This window comes from Medicago sativa, chromosome 2, assembly GCF_051527215.1.
Source record: "Medicago sativa cultivar Bolivia chromosome 2, Bolivia_mono, whole genome shotgun sequence".
Classification (NCBI taxonomy): Eukaryota; Viridiplantae; Streptophyta; class Magnoliopsida; order Fabales; family Fabaceae; genus Medicago; species Medicago sativa.
The window spans coordinates 39235219-39256838 of record NC_140750.1 but is presented as its reverse complement, the minus strand read 5'-3'; the positions used below and the strand labels follow the sequence as shown (position 1 = coordinate 39256838).

The 21620-nt window shown below is 33.2% G+C and overlaps 1 pseudogene; it reads left to right on the top strand.

Moving 5' to 3' along the window:
- Window positions 1–15867: 15867 nt before the first annotated feature.
- LOC146946806 (uncharacterized) lies at window positions 15868–17593 on the top strand (annotated as a pseudogene).
- The last annotated feature ends 4027 nt before the right edge of the window (window positions 17594–21620 follow it).

Sequence of the window (21620 nt, the reverse complement as noted above, 5' to 3'; positions counted from 1 at the left end):
TTTCTTCACTTTTGGTCCCTCGTTTCTAGTAAACTGATGTAAAATTTATATTTTTGAATAAAATGTTGTAGAAAAATTTATAATATTATAAAAATTTCTCAAAAAAATAGAATTTTTTAACAAAACATAAATTAATATGAATTTTTATATGCTTGGCGGTTAAAAATTCATATTTAATTTATGTTTGTTAAAAAATTCTAATTTTTTTTTTGGAGTAATTTTTACAATATTCTGCACAACGTAATTAAAAAAAAAATATAAAAATTGACTTAAAAATAAGGACCAAAAGTAGTGATTGAAAATTTTAGGGTTAATTAAGTTTTTGGTCCCTATAAATATCTGCAATTTTGTTTTTAGTCCCTATAAAAATAAATCACACATTTTAGTCCCTACAAAATTTTCCGTTAGTGTTTTTAGTCCTTGTTAATTAAAAATTTGTTAATTTAAAATTTGTTTAATTAAGCTTAAAATTTTAAATTTTTTAATGATTTTTTATATACTTGTTTAAAACATTATAAAACGTCCGCCGCAATAAGTTAGCTCAAAATTTTAATTTTAGATCCAAATTTTCATTAGTTTTATCTTGAATTTTTGGCGTTTTAAAAAAATTATATTTAATTCATTACATGTTAAAAAATTCTAATTTTTTATAAAAGAGATTATTATAATGTTCTTAACATGACTGTTAAAAATCATTTAAAAATATAAAAGTTTAAGTATAATTAAACAAATTTTAATTAGGGACCAACACATACTTTTAGTCCTTGTAAAATTAAAATTTGCTTAATTGTGCTTAAACTTTTAAATTTTTAACATATTTTTTACATACTTATTTAGAACATTATACAAAGTTCCTCCGCAAAAAAAATAACTTGAAATTTTATTATTACGTCCAAATTTTCATTAATATAATCTTGAAATTTTGACTTTTAGAAAAATTCATATTTAATTCATTACATGTTAAAAAACTAAAAGATTTTATAAAAGAGTGTCTTACGATGTTATGACCATGTCTGTAAAAAATCTTTCAAAAATTTAGAAGTTTAAGCATAATTAAACAAATTTTAATTTAACAGGGACTAAAAACATTAACAGAAAATTTTGTAGGGACTAAAAAGTGTGATTTGTTTTATAGGGACTAAAAACAAAACTGTAGATATTTATAGGGACCAAAAACTTAATTAACCCAAAATTTTATAGGCACTACAAGTTGAAGGAAAATTTTAGAGGGACTAAAACAAAAATTTGATATATTTATAGGGACCGAAAACATATTTAACTCTTAAAAGAATTATCCTTTGTTTAAATAGTAAATGACATTAATAAGATAAATAATAGTCATTCTCGTAGAATAAGTAAAAGTGACCTTGAATGGAAGTAACTAACTTAAGGTATGCCTTGATCTTTTAGTAGAATTTTGTTTGGTTCATGATTTTGTGATAAAATTCTTGATTTTGGTGTTTTTTTTATTTTATTTTTTAGGGTTAAATATGTTTTGGTCCCTGTAAATATACCAACTTTTCGTTTTAATCCCTCTAAAATTTTTCTTCAACTTTTAGTCCTCCAAAAATTTTCCATCTTCACTTTTGGTCCCTCTTTTAAAATAAACTCATATGTAGAATTCATATTTTTGAATAAAATTTTTCAGAAAAATTCATAATATTATAAGAATCTCTCCCAAAAAAATTTAGAATTTTTTAACAAAACATAAATTTAATATGAATTTTTATATTTTTGATGGTTAAAAATTCATATTAAATTTCTGTTTTGTTAAAAAATTCTAATTTTTTTTTGGGAAATATTTTTATAATATTCTACACATTTCTGCACAATTTCATTAAAAAAATACTAAAATTAACTTAAAAATAGGGATCAAAAGTAGTAATTGAAATTTTTATAGGGACTAAAAGTTGAACGAAAATTTTAGAGGGACTAAAACGAAAAGTTGGTATATTTATAGGGACCAAAAACATATTTAACCCTATTTTTTATTTTTATGGAAAGGTCAGGAGAAAGGGCATGCATCAGGAGGAAACCACGACATCCCAACTAGGTTGGCACGCCGGAGAGACCTCCATCCTATACCGCCAATCTCAGAAAATATTGGCAAGAGAGGAGACCAAACCAAAACCCTCAACGAAGAAGAAAAAGAAGAAACAGTCTAAGGGAATCCAAAATTAGGCAAACCAAATATGTCCCTAAAGAAGTCAACACGAAGATCGGTAGGTAGCTCCTCAGACCAAATCGAGCCTTGAATCGAATGATCAATATTGGCAAGCTTATCAGCACAATAGTTGCCTTCACGGAATATGTGAGACAAAATAATTTGTATTCCCAAGTGAATAAAATTATGCCACCTGTTACGAAGATGCATGGGCACAAGAGTAGCATTTTAAAAAACCAATAAAGCGCTGGAAGACTCACTTCTTAACCAGACATTTTTCCAACCATTCATGGCCATATATACTCCATGGCACAAATGTAACCAAGGATTTCTGAATTGGAAACAGAGAAATTACACAAGTTACAAGCTAAAGATCCCAAATAAGTTCCCAAATGATCACGGAAAATACACTTGCAAGATGCATTGTCCCCGATCATGCCGAGCCACCAGAAAAGAATCAAGAAACAGAGAATCAGATGGAATACAATTGTTGTTGGACAAAGTACCACTCTAGTCACTGAGTAATCAATTTTCACCTTGGCAGCATGCACATTTGCCTTATTTGAGCTAAACCAAAGAGTATTACGTGCCATCCATATAGAGTGAAGAGTATGGACAATAGCAGCAACAAACATATCAGCTATCTGAGAGGAACACCTGATATGAATACAAGAAAGAAGAGTGTGAAGCGAAGTAGTATCGACCACATAGTGTAACTTGGAACCAAGCCATTGCCAAAGAGCCATCGCAAACGGACATTGGAGAAATAAATGATCAGAGGATTCTGCCAAACTCATACACATGATACAAACCGATACAATCATGCACCCACAGGCCTGAAGATTCTCGTCAGTGGGAATTTTGCGATGCATAAACCTGCAAGAAAAAAAAGGGAAGGCGGGATAGAAGGTTTCCAAATCAGAGTCGCCCACTGTAGGGAGATAGGAGCTGGATTCAAGAATAAAAATGCTTGCTTGGTAGTCAATAATCCATCAGCAGAGTGCATCCAAACAAGAGAGTCAGGGAGAGGTGAAGTAGGCACGATAACAGAAACCAACCGAGTAGTGACATCTGGAATAGCCATCAACGTAGAAGGTAAATCCCAAGATCCGTTGTGAATCACAAAAGCAACAGAACCATGAGATCTATCATGATATCGAGGATCAATATGCAGCAGATCAACCAAAGGCTCACCAATCAAGTTATCTTTCCAAAAATGAATATTTTCTCCGGAACCCACAATAAATATCGAATTTGCAATAATCGTACCAATATGAGCTTTGATGGCCAAATAGATGATTTTAAGTAACGAGTACGAGGCCTCCCTCCCTTCAAGTATCTTTGCTTTAATATATTGGACCACTGTGAATCGTCTGAGAACATATGCTAAGCCAACTTCAACATAAGAGATTCATCAACGAAGCGCGTACAGGGGCGGATCTAGACATGACTCATATTGGTGTGGCAAATATACAAATCAACTATATTTATTAACAAAGTAAGTTATTGATGACTTAAACCATATAGTGCAATGGTATTGGAGGAAGCATTTTACCATGGTGTTACAGGTTCGATTCCCCGCATACCATGGTGTTACAGGTTCGATTCCCCGCAACACCCTTTTTTATATTAATAAACAGGTTCGATTCCCCGCAACACCCTTTTTTATATTAATAACTTATAAAAAATTTGTTCAAAAGCACACCTCAACAAGAGTTGAAATTTGTTCAAAAGCACACCTCAGGAGGAAGCATTTTACCATGGTGTTACAGGTTCGATTCCCCGCAACACCCTTTTTTATATTAATAACTTATAAAAAATTTGTTCAAAAGCACACCTCAACAAGAGTTAAGATTTGTTCAAAAGCACACCTCAACAAGAGTTGAACGAAGCATTTTACCATGGTGTTACAGGTTCGATTCCCCGCAACACCCTTTTTTATATTAATAACTTATAAAAAATTTGTTCAAAAGCACACCTCAACAAGAGTTGAGATTTGTTCAAAAGCACACCTCAACAAGAGTTGAACACTGGACATGCATATCATTCACACAACACACATACCACTATACCACTCGGCCAACTACAGAACTGTGATATATCAACAACTTATACAATATATATGAAAAAAAATCTGGGGAAAAATCTGGTATGGCAACTGCCACACCATGTTTCATGCTAGATCCGCCCATGAGCGCGTAGGCTTAAGATCAAGTCCACCAGCATCCCACGGTAAACATATAGTCTTCTAAGCAACCGTGCAAACCTTGCGCTAATTAGCGCCTGTTTGGTTCACTTTTGCTTTTTAGTTTTTTAACACTATTTTATAAATTTGTTTTTGAAAACTGTTTTTTTGGAAGTAAATAAAAAAAAAAAATCTGTTTGGTAGTTCTATTTTTAAAAACTGTTGTTGAAAAGAGAAAACAAAAAAACTTGTTTGGTGGATTTTTGTTTTTACAAATATCCGTAACCAAAACACACATTTGTTTAATACATTATCTTTTTTTACAAATATGTCACATACATATTTTTTTAGTTGGTGCATTTTGATTGTGATGCAGTTGAAAGTGGAGGCTAGCAAGCGTTAAACCTGGATTGAAAAAGAATAAGTTTGTATGCGACAAACTTGTGAAAATAGGGTTCCAGAATCCACCAAAAATTGAGAAAACTCTAAGATATTATTGATTGAATAAAAATTGTCTCTTATGCTACAACTGTTAAGGTTAAATAAGGAAATAACAAAACTCTAATTGGTCGAAAATCTAAAATAGAAAATAAAACATAAATTATTAAAATTGGGCTAGAATAAAAAGGGTTAAATATGTTTTTGATCCTTATAATTATACTAAATTTTCGTTTTAGTCCATCTAAAATTTTCCTTCAACTTTCAGTCCCTATAAAATTTTCAATCACTACTTTTGGTCCTTATTTTTAAGTAAATTTTTGTATTTTTTAATGAAATCGTGCAGGAATATGTAGAATATTGTAAAAAAAATTCCCAAAATAAATTAGAAATTTTTAACAAAACCCAAATTAAATGTGAATTTTTAACCATCAAAAATATAAAAATTCATATTAAATTCATGTTTTGTTAAAAAAAATCAATTTTTTTTAGGGTGGGATTCTTATAATATTATGATTTTTTTCTGCAAAATTTTATTCAAAAATATGATTTCTACATATGAGTTTATTTTAAAGCAGAGACCAAAAGTGAAGATGGAAAAATTTTTAAGGACTAAAAGTTGAAGAATTTTTTTTAGAGGGACAAAAACGAAAAGTTAACATATTTATAGGGACTAAAAACATATTTAATCCAAATAAAAATTACTAAGTAACCCTACTACATCAGATTGTCATATGCAGATTCAATTCATTTGTTTAATACATTATTTTTTTAAAAATATGTTTAATACAAATTTAATAATTTTATTTGAATATTTAAAAATGGTAAAGCAATTCATTGAAAAGTTAAAGTTGTAAAGGTTTAAAAAGCAATAAGCAAAAAACTTGAAAAATGTTGGTCTCAAATGTGTGTCATGAATGTGTAATGAGTAGGCACAATAATCCCTTAATATATCGAAAATATAAAATAGTCCTTAATTGTACACTTATATGAATTAATATGGACAATAAATAAATATAGGGACTGATATGACAACAATTAAGTACTTATATAATTAACATGACAATAAGTAAATATATTGAAAGACAAATATGACAATATTAACAGAGTATTTTAGCGTTAAAAAATATTTTACTAACATTTAACACAATTAGACATTATTTTAGAATTTCAATACATTGAAAAATTATCATGGTTACTCGTTACGCAGCAAAAACCACTATTATTCCTATTTTTTAGAGAAATATATGCCTTGTTAAAAACAAAACAAAAATGCATGCCTTAATTTTTTTTAGAGCATACTTATCCTTCACGATAACTAATGTAAAATATAAAGCGCAAATTAAAAATAAATAAAATGTTATTATAACTGCCAAAGTTGCCATTAATGAAAATGTTACAGTGGTCCGCCTTTTTCAACTTTTCAAAAACTAAAACTAAAAACCAAAACTACCTTTTACTGTTCTGCTTTTATAGTTCTCAAAAATAAAAAACTCAAACTAGTTTTCAAAATTACAATTTGCAAATTAGTTTTATCAAACAAATTTTGTAGTTTTTAGTTTTTAAAATCTAAAAAACTGTTTTTGAGAAGTAAATCAAATAGGCCCTTAATATCCCCACTCCAACGACATTTTTATGTTATAGAGGTCACATATATTTCAACCCGGTTAAACCGACCCATTTTGAAGTTGAAGATGAACGATTAAAAAAAGTTTAATTAAACCATAAATGGTCATGCTAATTAACTTGTTCCTTTAGCACACATGTTAAGCATCCCAAAAAGAACACCTTTGTATGTGAAAATATAATATGTCAACTTTTAAGAAATTGAATGCACGATTTTTTATACATATATTTCTATAATAAGGTCCTTAACATGTGCCCTTGAGAGCTAAGTTATCATTTACCAAACATAGGCAAATTTTGTGAACAATCAATGTTGAACCCACAACCTCAAGCATGCATTATCATAACTCAACCGTTGAGACTCTCTTTTGTTAAATTATAGCACTAGTTTTGTATTTAACATTTATTACCGTTTCAATGTTTCAACAATTTTTTTATTTTGAAGAAGTCAAATTAGTCCACTAAAATTTGTACTAGAGGGAATCAAACATGATACTTTGAGAAGAGCACACTCCAAAGTCTTATGCCATCACTACAAGGTCAACCCAAGTGGATTTCAATGCTTAAACAGTTAATGCATGGTTTATCTAAACGCCTTAATTTGAGTGCGGTTCGCATTCAGTTATCATTTTATTGAGAAATGATAAATTGACACAAAAACAGACACAAATAAGACACCGTCGTATTTTACTGTTCACTTGTAATCTAATATTTTTTTCCCTCCTCTCAGACTCTCACATACAACACTCCTCTCTCTCATTTACAAACAATCTCCTATTCCTATTCTCTCTCTCTCTCTCTCTCTTTCTCTCTCTCTCTCTCTCCCCCCCTCCCTCCCCTCCCTCACCGATGAGTCCACCCTCCGGCGACCATTGGCCGGTGTCGCCCTACTAATCTCATGGGCGATCTCTCTTTCTCATTGTTTTCTCACGCGCGCATTCGCTCAGATCCGTTCTTTGGTTGTAGATCTATGAGTTTCAACAGGCGGTGATCGCAGAGGACGAAACAATGGTGGTTGTAGTCGAAGAATACAGAGACGGTGGTTGTAGGATGGAACAGAAATTGTAGAATCTTTGCCAAAAAAATTATGGAGAGCACCCTTTGGAGATTCAATATCAATTTCAATTTGTTTCTTTCTTTTTCCGTTTTAGATGACTAGACAATTGTTTTCTAGGCAATATTTCAAGCAATCAAAGAGATGAAACAATAGTACCTGGATGTTGATTTTTAACTTCAACTTAAATTCTTATCAATTTGTTCCGAAAGTCTTCGAGCACATGGCACTAAATCAAACTTGTTGTTCCTGAAAAGTGAAAATCATAAAATTAGCATCTTATAAATAAATAAATAAATAAACTTGTTGATTTCTGAGAAGTGAAAATTCGTATGACTATTATTGAATAATAAATAAATTGTTTGGCAATTGCAATTGACACCTACTCATATCTTATGAAGTTATGACTTATGATCAAATGGCATACGATACTTATGCTTTTGGCAATTGTTTGTTGTTGTAATATTGTGTTAACAGTTGCAGAATTGAGATGAAACGGAGAGATGTTTTTTGTTTACAAATTGAGATGGAGAAATTGGACATAGAGAATAAGAACTACAAAGAAACGTGTTAACAGTTGCAGAATTGAGATGAAATGGAGAGATGTTTTTTGTTTACAAATTGAGATGGAGAGATTGGACATAGAGAATGAGAACTACAAAGAAAAGAAACTCGTAAACTAGGTAAAATATTGTAACTTTTGATTGTTAATATGGAAAAGCAAAAAATCTATCTCGTTATTATTCATAAAACTCCATATCATTATTTCAATTTAAGTGCTCCAATTAGAAGAAAGGAACATTTCTTCTAATATATTAGGATTTTATTCTTGTATTCTTTATCAAAAATGAACAGAGAAAACATAATAAAGAATACAAGAATAAAATCCTAATATGACCGATTTATCACTAAAAGAAGTATAAGAAATTATTTGAATTTTTTAAATAAGGTTATTTTTTTATTTTTTGATATTATAAGAGTGCACCGCAAAAAAAAAAAAAAAAAAAAAAGAGTGCACCGAATAAAAAAAAGAAGAAGAAAGGAACATTTTTTTTGACGGATGAAGAAGAAAGGAACATATTATGCCATAAGTCTCGGATGACCATGGGTGAATGCTAAGTCAAAGGAGAAATGAACGAGAAAACAAATTGTGTGGTTGCGTCATAACGTTGAAAGTACATTATATAAAGGAAAGCTAGATAGCACATAAGACATATTAACCTAATAGTATACAAAATGACACAAACCACAATTTACATAATGTTGCGTGCTTCCCTCATTACTTTCCTGTTATTGTCCCTTTGTTTGCCAAGTTCCTCCGTTAATGTGGAAAATGAGAAGAAAGGCTTAGATCATTCAAAAACAAGATCACTTCTTAATCACCAATTTCATTTATTAGAGAACAAGAAAAGGCTATTATTGGAAGATAACAACCTCCCTTTTCATGGTAGAAAACTTAAGAAGAAGAAGAAAAAGAAACATGGGAAATCATCGGCGAATCAAACTGGAATGTCCATATTCCGAGCTACCTCAATATTTTGCATTTCACTTTTCGTTTCTTTCCTCCTAGTTTAATTAATTAACTATATCATTACTCATTTTGCTTTTGCTTTTTTGTTTTCTTTGTTTTGAAATATCACATGAATAATTTTTGTTGGTATCGTGCATGCTGCACAAATTTTATGAATAATGTTTTGTTGAATTTTGTATCTGGGATTCGATTGTAACAGATTCTTTTATAATGAATATATAGTTTTAGCTTCAATAGTTTTATGAATAATGTTTTGCTTAATGTCGTTTAACTGTACACTACGAGCGCTATGGTTTTATGGTTTAATAAAATTATTCCCTATTCTAATTTTATGGTTTAATACTTTTATTTAATTTTTACTACTGATGCACTTAAAAGGAAAAGTACAGGTTTTAATTACAAAGTAATAAATTAGAAAACTGGAGTACAATTTCATCTGATGTATCATCTAAAATTGTAACTATTCATAAACATATGAACAAACATATAGAGGTTGTACAAACAAAGATCATTAGCATGACAATAGTATGTAGAATATAGCAAACCATGCAGTAGTTGAACAATTGTAGTGATGTGGAACTCGTGTATCATCTATTCATTCTTCAGAGCTTTAACCTGCATTTTCTAGTAAACTAAAGTGTTTTTTATTTCCAATTGCTTGAGAGATCAAGTTTCTTGTTCTTCTCAAGAGCTCTCCATTCGTTGTTTCCTTCCACTCTTGTATCCATATTTTTGAACCTATTGTTCCTCATATTGAAGAAATAGTATCTCCTATACTTGAAAGAGTTGATATATGCAAACATAATTAGCCAAAACCAAATTGAAGGAGATGGATTCACCATCCTCCATGTGGAAGAGCTCGTGTTGTTGAATGAGAGTATTAATTTTAGATTGCTTAACGGTTTCCTTGTGAACAGTTTCCAACACGTCCCACATAGCATTAGCGGTTTTACAGTGAGAGACGAAATGATACTCATTCACCCCAAGAGAAGATATGAGTATGTTTCGCGCCTTCAAATCGTATTGGAACTTGTTTTTGTCATCGTCACTCCAATCAGCTTTTGGTTTGTCTTGTGAGACACCGTTAGCAACAACTTGCGGTTGGAACCGCCTGTTGGTTACGGCATCCCACACATCCATGTCCACCGATTGGATATGAACGCTCATGCATTCTTTCCAATAGTTGTAGTTTTCGCCGTCAAAAATTGCTGCCCTATTATACGCCCCCTTAGGCTTCTTACTTGCTTGACTATTCCGATGATCAACCGTTAGCGAAGAGACCAGGCTCTTGATGTCACTTGTTGATTGATAATGGCTTAAACCTAGATCACACTCAATCTCATCACTAACAATTTATCAAGATTCAAATACATAATTAATCAAAATTAAAGAGGATATATAGAGAAGAGAGAAGACAATGGGATTTATAGTGGTTCTCTCTTTCATCCTCACTTAAGGCTACCTCCACTCTTCTTGATGGAAAACGTCTCCATCAAGCACTTCCACTAGAATAATGATTGTTTTATTACAATGTGATTACAAGAATTCCTTAAAACTACCCTAGTTCTTCAATTCCTATGCTATCACTACCATAATATTTAAATAATCTTTGAAATTGGTATTTCATGATGTCTTCGAATCTTCAATCATCCGTGCAACCCTTGAATTTCTTCACTCGAACTCTTTGATGCTCTGTCCGACAATTAGATCCCCCTTGAACACAAGAACTTTAGAAAGAACCCCCAAGACCTTTGGAGGTGAAATGAGATTATTCACTTCACTTTAGAACCTTGATTTACCCAATCAATTTCATTGAATGAACCAACTTACAATCCCTATAGCACCTTAGCAATTGATGACTCAAAGAACAAAGTGATTCTAAGAAAAAGTGTTTAATCTTGAAGAATGTATGAACAATGAGGTTTGGAGACTCTATAGATAATAGATGCAACTGATTCAATACTTTGGGTGTTATGAGGAAGTGACTATATATAGAAAAGGGTGCCAAGGCAAAAATTTCGGCCAAAAACAACATGGTGAATCGATTCAGACAGCTAAAAGACAAGCCTGGAGGTTATGAAGATGCTATGAAGATTGAAATGCATCAGACCAAAATTGGATTGATTCAAGAGACCTAGGATGAAGGTTGAAACGATTCAAACTAATTTGAATCGATTCACTCATAAGTCAGATAGTTTCTTTGATATAATTCAAACAAATTTGAATCGATTTAGTCATGATAAGATTCAAAAATTCATGAAACGATTCACTCCAAGTCATAGACTTCTGGTGATATGATTCAAATTTGTGTGAATCGATTCAAAGGCTTGGAATTGGGTTTTACATGCAAAAATGGTATGCAAGACACAAGGAATACATGAGACATAATGAGACATGGATTCCTGAGTGCTTTAACAAGATTTTATGCTATATTGCACCATCAAATAAAACTATTAATAAACATAATCTCGGAACTATAAACTGCTATAAACTAACATCATCAAAACATGAACCTAAATCAATGCAAGCTTCAGTGATTATGCCCAATGGTTTCTATGACCTGGAAATTCTACCACTCTTTCAATGTCACCGCTGTTGACAGTTGTAACTCGTGTATGGTTTTTCCGGTGATGTTCATCTCACCTGAGAACTCTGTGTTTCAGTAATTAGTTAATTCTTCTCACTAGCTCAACTTAATTAACTGTAATTGAATATAATTGAAGTTCAATTTTCGAATGCCATTGTTAATTTTCATCAATTTTGAAACTGGAATGGCTTCCGAATTTCGTGGAAGATTCATACCAGGCCCAAGAAGAATTGAAAGCTTTGCAGCTTCTACCATGCGTAGGTGTCGAACAATTTCCAAACACACTATCCAATGCATGTGGTGTGAGGTTTAAGTCCGATAGGAAGGTTTCGGAGTACCGACCGGCGACGAGTCCAACTTTTGTATGGGTAAAGCATTCGTATATCACAACCAGGCTCGTTCTTTTGGGGAATGCAAACAGCTCAACTGAGTTGAGCCTACCAAAGGGATGGGCCTCAAGAAAAAAGAGTATTGCCCAATATCCACCCCTACTTAAAGAAATAAAATAAAAACATGTTCCATGTTTCTATTTCTAAGTAAAAAAAAAAGTGTTCCTTTGTAAAAATAATTGCTAATTTTGATTTCGGTGGCTAATAATCATTATACGGATGTTATTTTTAATTTAAATAGAAGATTGTTCTTTTAATAAAAATTGTGTTTTTTTTATTAGGGGTCTACTTTGACTATAAGAGTCGAGCCTCCAATTTCATAAGAACGACCCTGATCACAACATGAAATGCAAAGATCATCACATCATCAGCATCATTAGAAAGAGATATTAAAACCCCATTATTCTGTGCTATTAACAAAATGAATGAATCCTTTAAAAAAAAAAACAAAATAAATGAAATTGACCAAAATGTCATTTATCTAAAACTAACTCAAAGAAGTATAAATGGTTTTTTTGTCAAAAGCAAATGAGAGTAGGCTTACTAACTTACTCCTTCATGTTTTTAGGTGGGAGTAAATTAGCAACATATATATATATATATATATATATATATATATATATATATATATATATATAGACACACACACCCACACATGAGAAAAGAAAAGAGAAAATATGATAAAGAAAACAAGAATAAAATCTTAATATGACCGATAGCCCCAAAAGAAGTATAAGAAATGATTTGAATTTTTTAAATAAGTATTTTTTTTTGTTAGTATAAGAGTGCACCGAATAAAAAAGAAGAAGAAGAAAGGAACATATTATGCCATAAGTCTCGATGACCATGGGTGAATACTAAGTCAAAGGAGAAACATACGAGAAAACAAATTGTGTGGTTGCATCAAATGTTGAAAGTACATATAAAGGAAAGCTAGCTAGCACATAAGACATATTGACCTAATAGCATACAAAATGACACAAACCACAATTTACATAATGTTACGTGCTTCCATCATTACTTTCCTGTTATTGTCCCTTTGTTTGCCAAGTTCCTCCACTAACGTCGAAAATGAGAAGAAAGGCTTAGAACATACAAAGACAAGAGCACTTCTTAATCACCAATTTTTATTAGAGAACAAGAAAAGGCTATTATTGGAAGACAACAACCTCCCTCTTCATGGTAGAAAACTTGGATTTGAAATTAACAAGAAAAAAAAGAAGAAGAAGAAGAAAAACAAACATGGGAAATCATCGGCGAATCAAACTGGAATGTCCATGTTCCGAGCTACCTCAATATTTTGCATTTCGCTTTTCGTTTCTCTCCTCCTAGTCTAATTAATTAACTATATCATTACTCATTCTGCACTAATTTTATGAATAATATTTTGTTGAATTTTGTATCTGGGATTCGATTGTAACAGATTCTTTTATAATGAATATATAGTTTTAGCTTCAATAGTTTTATGAATAATGTTTTGTTGAACGTCGTTTAACTGTACACTACGGGCGCTTTGGTAGATAAAGTTATTCTTTTCTTTTTTTTGAGGAAAAAGTTATTCCCTATTCTACTTTTATCGTTTAATACTTTTATTTTATTTTTACCATTGATGCACTTAAAAGGAAAAGTACAAGTTTTAGTTACAAATTGTAATAAATTAGAAAAGTGGAGTACAATTTCACCTGATGTATCATCTAAAATTGTCACTATTTATAAACATATGAACAAACATATAGAGGCTGTAAAAACAAAGATCATTAGCTTGCAATAGTATATAGAATATAACAAACCATGCAGTAGTTGAACAATTGTAGTGATGTGGAACTCGTGTATCATCTATTCAATCTTCAGAGCTTCAACCTGCATTTTCTAGTAAATGAAAGTGTTTTTTATTTCCAATGACGTAATTGCTTGAGAGATCAAGTTTCTTGTTCTTTTCAAGAGCTCTCCATTTGTTGTTTCATTCCACTATTTGCATCCATATTTTTGAACCTATAGTTCATCCTATTGAAGAAATAGTATCTCCTATCCATGAAAGAGTTCATATATGCAAACATAATTAGCCAAAACCGAATTGAATTAACCCAACCATTTTTTTTTGTTGATTTCCCCCACATGAAAACAACACAGAAACATTTCATGGGACATATAAAAATTGATTTTTTAAGTTTTCTTCCTTGCAATTGAATGTCTAATACACAAGTTCATCATGAAATTTCAAAAAACGTATAAAAGATTAAAGGAGTCAAACAACACTAGGAAAATTTTAAATGGGTAATGGAATAAATGAATTTTTTTATAAGACAATGTTTATAAAGGATAAATTTAAAGGTTAAAAGAAAATTTGGTATGCTAACAAATGATCTTAGAGCATTGAATTCAACAATTTTTTAACTTTTAAGAATTTAAATTTATCACTTTTCATCATTTTTCAATATAATATTTCGATTTTTGTACATCAAATTCTTGAGTTCCAAGAAGTGGGTGTTTACTGGTGTTTTTGATAAACAAGAAGGGTTGGTTTTGGTTATTACAAGAAGTATCAAACCAGAAATCCTAGGACATGTTGTGCAATGTTTTTCCAGAAAAAGAGTGAACGTTCATCAAATTGATAGGTTGCTTATGAACAAGACGAATCCGTATGGCGTCTTTCGACAAGAAAAAAGTATAAAACAAAAGAAAACGCAGTAAATGCAAGTAAAAGACTAAAAGTTTAAAACGCATAAACTTAAAGAAAATGTAAATAGCATTGGATTAAAGTAAAGGTGGTTCGACAAATCAGATTACATACATTATGTATAACTCTTTTCACTCGTGCCGGTACTTCGAGTGTTTTAGAATTTCTATAAGTGATTTGCGACCCATTTTCCATATGGAAAACTACTACTTATACATAGTAAAATAACTGAAAAAAGGCTAACTCCACGATCAACACTTCTTCGCACCAGACAACCACTTGTCCCCCACGTCTTCCACTAAGGGAAACCGCTTCTTGTTGGATTCAAATTCTTCCCGCCTCGACAGTAACTGCTTGACTTTAACAACTATTGCTATGTCTACAGCAGAAGCAGAATACATCTCAGCTGCAAGTTGTTGTACACAACTACTTTGGATGAAACATCAGTTGGAAGACTATCATATTACTGCTAACAGTATTCCCATTTATTGTGATAATAATGCTGCTATTTGTTTGTCAAAGAATCCAATTCTACATTCAAGAGCCAAGCATATTGAAATCAAACATCACATTATTATAGACTATGTTCAAAAAGGAATTTTAGATATACAATTCATTGATACTGAGCATCAATGGGCTGATATATTTACTAAGCCTTTAACTGTGGAAAGATTTGATTTTATAAAGAAAAATTTGAACATGCACTTTGTGTCTGACTAAAATTTGCTTGCTCCTGAATAGGAATTTAGGTCCTGAAGTTTGTCCAAAAGCAATGGTCCATCAGAAGCTCTTTATTGAGGTTCTGAGGAAAATGTGCTTTTGAAGATGACATCAGCATCTGAAGTCCAGAAGCTGGATTTCGTACTCCTGAATAGCAGAGTTAGTGGAAACGCTGGAAGTTACTTTTTAGTAACACCTGTCCCACTAACTTGACAGTTACTCTGAGAACTTCTGACGTGGCTTATGTGTACTGGTGTATAACGTAAGAGGGCAATGATGATTTTAGCTTTGAATATACTATCACGCGCCCCCTATGTCATTAATGCTGTGTTTGTTTGTCCCCTTTCTGAATTGCAATCGTTTTACTAAAAACACTTAGACAATTCACACACTAGTCACTTCACAACAAACACTTTCTTCTTTCAACCGTTCTCTGCGAAGTAAACACATTCTTCTCAATCAAACTTAGAACCCTAAAAAGCTTTCTTCATCATCAATGGCGTCATCAAGTTCCATTCCAGAATCATCATCAAGCATGCAAGAAGAAGTTCCAGAATCAACTACACAAGATGCTCCTGCTTACGAAATTAAAGGAATGACTATGTCCTTAGAAGAATGGGAACTGAGGATTCAAACAGAGAATCCGGTGAATTTTGATTCTCTAGCATATCATGGGTGCAATATCAGAAGCTACTATGAAGCACAAGGCTTAATGGATTATTTCAATATGTTGAATGGACCAACATACAAGACCTTGATAAGGCACTTCTGGGCGAGAGCCTCTGTGTACGACAGAGCTGCTTCTAAGATGGAAGAAACAAAGAAGATTCTGCTTGACCCTACTTTGGAAGGGAAGATAAGAGAGGAAATGGGTTTGCAACCATTCAGATGCACAGAGATAAGATCCAATCAAAAAGTTGAAGTAAAAAAAATATTCTGTGTTCAGAAAAGAAAAAAAAAAGAAACCAACAATTACCATTTTTTTCATACTAAAGACCTATTTCGTTCTAATGATTATTCTGAAAGAATGAATTGAGTTCGTATAGGCATTTTGGATGCCGCTATTGAAATAGCCTTTCTAGCTATATTTTCTGGGACCCCTCCCATTTCATCATGGGCATCCCTGTATTCATCTCTGAAGAGGCCATTGCCTTTGTAGTCAGAAGAGATGCATCTGGAAAATACGCAAGGGAGATATCTAATCCCAAGACTAGCCCATGGAATGAGATTGTAAACCAATCCATGTTCAATACCAAGAAGAAAGGAACTTATTTTGATTTGAGCATGGAGAAGAAGATGCTCATGAAGATCCAAAATGAAAACCTGCTACTAAAAGGTGGTGGCAATGATCAACCATCTTTGGGGCACAAGGTGTTCCTTCACTTCTTCATCAGGAAGGACAAAGTCAATGTGCCTAAGTATATCTTCAAGCACATGATTAAGGAGCTCAGGGAAAGTCAGCAGAGCAAGAGGTGATGGGTTCCCTATGGAAGACTCATATTAGAGATCATTCATCAAGGAGGGATTCTGAGATCTCTCAGCAGTGTCAACATCTTCACAGATGAGCAGCTTGGCACTGAAACTGGAAAGGTTATTAATGCGAAGACACTCAAGCATATGAAGCTGATTGAGAAAGTCACAAAGCTCAATACTGACTTGAGTGAATCAGTGCAAAGTCAAACATGATGGAAGACTTTCCTCCTATTTGTAAAAAGGACCCTCTTGAAGTCCAGATGAACTTTATCAAAGATCATTTTGCAACATCTGGTAAAGTCATCAGACTTGAAGATGTTCCTGAGGAAATGTATGGTGGTGTTTTGCCTGTGGCAAGAAGCAAAAAGTCCAAGAGGAAAGAAACCTCCAAAGAAGAGTACTTGGCAGCTGAGCAACCTTCCAAGAAGGCAAAGAAAGAAAAAGCCTCTGATAAGCTGAAGATTGGTGGTTCTGGCTTACCAACAATTCAAGAGAAGGTTTAGGACCTGAATACTAATGTGGTTCTGAACAAGAGAACCAGGAGTAGGAAAGCTGCTGCTTCTTCTTAGACTGCTCCTGAACAGCCTCCAGTCCCAAAGAAGAAGAGGAAGGCTGCTATCAGGAAGTTGAAGGAGTCAGCCTATGTTGCTGAAGAGGAAGATACTGTGGCCACTACTGAGCTGGTCACAAGGGAAATTAAGAAGAAGAAGGCTGAGGATGCTGCAACATTAGCCAAGATCACTTGCTAAGGGTATAAAAGTTCCTGCTTCAAGTATAGCAAAGGAAGATGCTGGTGTTGTGGCACAACAATTGGTGCAAGCTACATAAGATTTACAGGAATTGGCAACATCAGAAGCTGGGAACATGCTGATGGTTGTGAATGCTGGTGGAGATACTCAGGAGGATGAAGCTGCTGGCTCAGAAGTTGGTGGTCCAGAAGCTGTTACAGGTAATCCTAATTCTTCACATACTCATATTGTTATAGAAGTAGAATCAGACTCTACCCAATCCACATCCTCCCAATCTACCTCCTCCTCATCATCTATAGACTTAGATAATATACCTTTAGGTCAGCTTTACCAAACCAAAAGCCATAAAAAGCCTTCCCAGAACATTCCATTTGAGCCAATGATTCCTATAGTCAATGAAAGGATATGTTATATGTCTGAGATGAGAAACAAAGTCTGTGAAAGACTACCTTTTAACCACCCTTTTCAACCACCAATGATTCAACCACTCAATATGGTTCCTGCTGATATGAATGTTCAATCATCATCATCTCAACCCACAACCTCACAAACTGTTGAAACTTCTGTGATAGATAATTTGGTCAGTCACTACTTAGGTGAACTACCAGAAGTTAGGCCAAACCTACAAAAAGCCTTTGAAGTAACTACTATGGAAGTTACTTTAGAAAGCCCCCCTCATCAAACACCAAACCTATATATGGCCTCAACAACCAGCCCTGAACATGTTTCTACACCTGAACATGTTGTTTCTGAACATATTGTTCCTGAACAACTTGTTCCTGATCCAACTTTATCACCTGCCATCCCTGAAACCGTCAGTGGATCTGACTTCATGATCACATCAGATGCTCCTGATGTTGAGATTGATCAATTATCCTCAACTGTGATTGAAAAGTCTTTTCCTGATCAACCCTCAACCAGCAATCCAACTCCAACCTTCATAAACAGCCAACTTTCATCATCATCATCCTTAGGTATTCAACTTACTACTCATGCCAAACCTACAAAAGTACCCTCACGACCAACCATCTTTCTAGATTCTACTCTATTAACAGATGTGTGTGAGAAGATTTTCCAGGAGCTGAACAAGCTCATTCAAGCTAGGAATGACTTGGTTCACAAAGACAGCTATGAGAAGCAGTGGAGCAGATTGAAAGAAAGAGTTGACTACATCTTGACTGCACTTCAAAGTACTTGTATTGATGCTCAAGATATAGCTCAACAGAAGCTTCAAGACTGGCTGAAAGGAGTGAATAGCAGTCTGCAGGAAGTCAAGATCCTGAAAACTTGGGTGCAGAATCCTCCAAGTATCAAAGGAAGAGAGATCACTGATTTCATCCCTTCTGGTGTACATCCAAGGGAATTAGACTTGACCTTCCTAAACAATATCATTTTCAAGACAGCCACTACTAGCTTGGATCTGATACAAAGGAATGCTGTTTTGGAAAAGGAAAATAAGAAGCTTTAGAAGGAACTATTAGAGCAGAAACTACTCTTGCTTGAGTACAAGACTACCACTGAAGCTAAACTGGAAGAAGCCAGAGTCAAAGAGGAAAACTTGATCAAGAGCAATGAGGACTTCAAGAATGAGATGAAGCAAAAGCAAGAAGCAATGCAGAAGCAACAAGAAGAGACCAACTTAATGCTGAAACAAAAGATGGACATGCTCAACAAACAAGCCAAACCTTAGTTGCACACCATTTTTTTTGCTTGTTTAGTCTTTTGTCTTAAGTTTCTTTATTTAGCATCTTCTTACATGTTTTGTGCTTCTGACTTCAATTCATGCTTCTGAACATATTTTTGCGCTTCTGATCAATATCAATGCTTCTGAACTCAGTTGTTTTGCTCTGATATACCTCTAATTATGTGGTTTTGCTCTTATATATACATGTTTTATGTTCTGATTAAAGAATTTTTTTTTACTAACTTTTTCTTATCTCTTTCTTTTTGTCTTTAGTTTTTAAACTTTTCGTTGATGACAAAAGGGGGAGTATATGTATAGTATTTATAGGCTCTGAGTCCCAATAATTTAATTTTTAATGAATTTAAATTAATAGGACCAACTTCTTATCTCTTAGTCTATTAATGTGAGATTATTCTGAGTGTTATTGCGCTTTTAAATGATGAATTTAATTAACATGGATAGAACTCAGGGGGAGCTTACAAACCTCACCTTAAGTACTATTCGACTCAGCGGGAGCTTGCAAACCTCAAACCCTTACAGTCAACTTGTTAATTAGATTAACAACAATTGCACATTTTAAATACTATTGTTTGTCATCATCAAAAAGGGGGAGATTGTTGGAACAAAATGTGTTTAACAATAAACCTTTGAGAGTTTTGATGATAACAAGGTATTAAAAAATTGTCAATTGGATAAGCTAATATTTGTTCAAGTGTACAGGACCATAGACAAAATTTGACATCTTAAATAGGTTCTGGATGAACAAAAGAGAGCTAAGGAATCAACAAAAAGGAAGATTAATGCGTCTGAAGAGAAGTGCTCATGAAGACAAAGTGTTCCTGAAGTGATGACGTCATCAGAAGCAAGTTCATCAGAAGCATCTCATCGGAAGCAAGTTCATCACCAGAAGCTGAAGTTCATCAGGAGATGCAAGACTAAAAGCTTCAAGAGTTGTTCATTGGATTTTAACTCGTCCAAGCATTGCAGAAGACTGGAAGAGTAAAGCAACAGTCATTTTGAAAGGATTTGAAGGCATTAGATGCTTGTTCTTTAAAAAACGTTGACAAAGTACAATTGTACGAAGTGTACAACCACTACCTCCACTAGTCTGTGTTTGTCTCTGCTACAAGACAAGAAAAACAGCTCTGCCTGCAACGATGTTCCTTCACAATGGGAATGGATTTGAAATTGATCCTTCATAGGACAACAACCATATCAGGCAAAAGATCATTGGTGATTGATCAAAGCTTCAAACGACTGTTTGTGATGTGCTGACAATTTCACAACGTCTCTTACACACCTCTATATAAAGGAGTGAATACTTAGAGATTGATGTGGACTCAACAACAATTTACAAGTGCCAAAACTCTGCTGAAATTGTTCTGCATTCAAAAGTTCACTTAGAATTTCTTATCAACTTTCATATCTTAGAAATTCTAGAGTCTTAAGAGTCTGTATCTGATTTGTATTGTGAACACCACTGATTGTATATCAAGTGTTCAACCTCAAACATTTTTCTTTGTAATTCTGTTTGATTAGAAGTCTCTTGCTGTTGTGCTTGAGCAATAGAAGTCTCTTGATTGTGTTCAGGAGCATAGGAAGTCTCTTGCAGTTGTGCTTAAGCAGTTTGAAGTCTTTTGCTAGTTGTAGCAGTGAGCAGTTGTAATCAGATATTACATTATAGTGAACTCTCCTTGGAAGTGCAAGGGGGACAGGACTACTTCCGGTTTGTGGAAGGAACCTGTATAATTGCTTTGTGTCTTTCTTCTTTCTCTCTCTCTCTCTCTTTGTCTTTATCCGCTACAAGTTAACATCACTTCAGAAGCAGAACTCTATTTGCTTCTGGTCAGTGTTTTCAGCTTAGGAGAAAACGAAGAAAAAGCTATCACAATTCAACCCCTCATTCTTGTGTTTTTCTCACCTTTAGAGTTTAAATCTAACATTAAAAATGATACAGTGTTAAATTTTTTGAAAATAAGTTTTATCATCTATCCCGATTCAAGATTTTTTTTTGTGGTGGACGGGGTTTGAACCCCAAACATTACATATATTATGCATTGTCCTTACCAAGACTCCCGATTTGAGAATTAATACATGTAGTTGAGTGAAGAAATATACAATTAAAAAACATATTTAACTTCACAATTATTAAAAATAAAAAATAAAAACATATTTACACAACATAGAAAAACCTTTAAAAAAAAAAAAAAAAAGACCAGGCAAAGAAACGGGGCTAACAAAAGAAAAAGAGTTTTCTTAAATTAAAAAGGAAATTAGTGTTAAAGTCAACAAAAGTTGACTTGTTTGTATCATCTATAATGAAATGCGGTGTGAGGTTTGGAC